We start from the raw sequence: 2138 nt of genomic DNA, 5'->3' as shown, positions 1-2138 counted from the left end.
CTATCACTAAGCAATCTACTGATAACAAATGCTGGGGAAACTGGGAAAAAGGAACAGTTCTCTACTGCTGGTGGGAGTGTAGATTGGTGAAACCATTGTGGAAATCGGTGTGGCGATTCCACACAAAAGTAGGATTAGAAGTCCCATTTAGCCTAGCTATTCCCCTTCTGGGTATTTTCCCAGAAGAATTAAAGACATCGTACCACTGTGATATATGTGCATTCTTGTATATAGCAGCACAAATTTGTCACAGCTAAATCTTGGGAGCAACCCAAATCCCATTAACTGAGGAATGGATAAAAAACATGGTATTTTTATACAATGGAGTATACTCAGCTATAAGAAAGATAAACTCGAGGCTTTTATAGGTAAATGGATGCAACTAGAGACCATACTCATAAGTGAAATAAATAGGACCCACATGTATAAACATCATAGTGTCTCCCCATTGTAAGAACCTGAAAGAGTAAATAAAACCCAAAACATACCATAGATATTATGAAAAGGGAATGAAATTTCTCAAAAGATGAAACAACTGGGATGAAGGAAAGGAGAAAAAAATTAAAGAAGAAAGGGAAAATATCTATATATGTACACAGACAGATGGCTGGGATAGTTGTACTGTTGATGTCTACTGTTTTATTGAAAAGAACGGTTAATACTTTATTTTTTTGACCAATGTTGCATGCTTATATCTGGTAATGTGAACAATTAATTTGAAGACAACAACATGCAATATAACAACCATTGTTGAATTCCTATCATTTTGTTTAGTGAAATTTTGTATCGTTTATATTTTTTTGTTTTTATTTTTTATTCTATTTAATGGTTTGATCAATCTCTCATTCTTACATCTGGTAATCTGAGCAACTTCGTTGAAGAAAACAGTACGTTATATGACAACCACTGTTAATTCCTATCCTTTTGTTCTGAAACCCTGCATCATTCTTATTGTTTTTTCTTTGTTTGCTTTTGTCTATGTTGTTGGTATTTTCTATTGTTTTTTTTTTCTTCACTTTAAAATAAAAAAGAAAAAGAAAGAAAAGTAGATGATGTAGAAGAAAATAAGCTGGTTAAAAAGGTAAAGGACTGCTTACCTCTTGCTGTGATGGTTAGCAACACTATCATTGAAGTTAATGGCAAAAGGGTCAGAGGAAGGCAGTACCACTGGGCTGTGGCTGAAGTTGAAAATGGTGAACATTGTGATTTTACACTTCTAAGAAATATGTTGATAAGGACACACATGGAGGACTTGAAAGTTGTCACCAATAACGTGCAGTGTGAGAAAACAGAAGCAGAAAACTGGCAGCTGTCACTTACAATGGAGTAGACAACAATAAGAATAAAGGGCAACTTGCTAAGAGCCCTCTGGCACAAATGGAAGAATAAAGAAGGGAGCATGTAGCCAAGATGAAGAAGATGGAGATGGAGATGGAGCAGGTGTTTGAGATGAAGATCAAAGAAAAAGTTCAAAAACTGCAGGACTCTGAATGTGATCTCCAGTGGGGCCATGAGCAAATGAAAAAGAATTTGGAAGCACAGCAGAAAGAAGTAGAGGGAAAACATCATCAGTTTGAGAAAGAGAAGGCAAACTGGGAAGCTCAGAAACATATTTTAGAGCAAAAGAACACTTCAAGAACCTTGGAAAAGACCAAAAAAAGGAAAGATCTTTTAAACTCTCTGTTGACCACCAGTTGCATATTAGTTGCCAATTCACCAGTTTGGACATCAGTGTTTGTTGGATCTGTTTGGCCAATTTGCATCAGTTTTTAAATCCATAACAATGGATTTAACAGCATGATAAACATGTTTTGTTTCTGTTCTTGATGGAATTAAGATTCCTTGAATTGTCTAGGGTGTTGTGTACTTAGAAAATAACAGCTCTAAGTACCTTTCTACATTTCTTTCTTTTTTAAATTTTTAAACAGACTTGTTCAATTTAATGGAAGAGAACATTTTACTGTTGTAAAATCAAGTTTTGGTGGTTTGATTGTTTACAAGATTTCCAAAATAAAAAGAATCTGGAAGGTTTTCTTTGAGGATAAATTTCCATAATATGATACAAACTATGCTTCCCTATGATAATTATAATACAAAGATTCCATTCAGTGAAGCCTATACAATAAAATAATTTAGTC

General features: G+C 34.4%; 1 pseudogene; it reads left to right on the top strand.

The window, feature by feature from the left end:
* Positions 1-1773, top strand: part of LOC102030019 — a 2444-nt pseudogene extending 671 nt beyond the window's left edge.
* The last annotated feature ends 365 nt before the right edge of the window (positions 1774-2138 follow it).

This window comes from Chinchilla lanigera, unplaced genomic scaffold, assembly GCF_000276665.1.
Source record: "Chinchilla lanigera isolate Chin_1 unplaced genomic scaffold, ChiLan1.0 scaffold00048, whole genome shotgun sequence".
NCBI classification, from domain to species: Eukaryota; Metazoa; Chordata; class Mammalia; order Rodentia; family Chinchillidae; genus Chinchilla; species Chinchilla lanigera.
The sequence above is the reverse complement of the archived record's forward strand: the minus strand, read 5'-3'. Positions and strand labels throughout refer to the sequence as shown.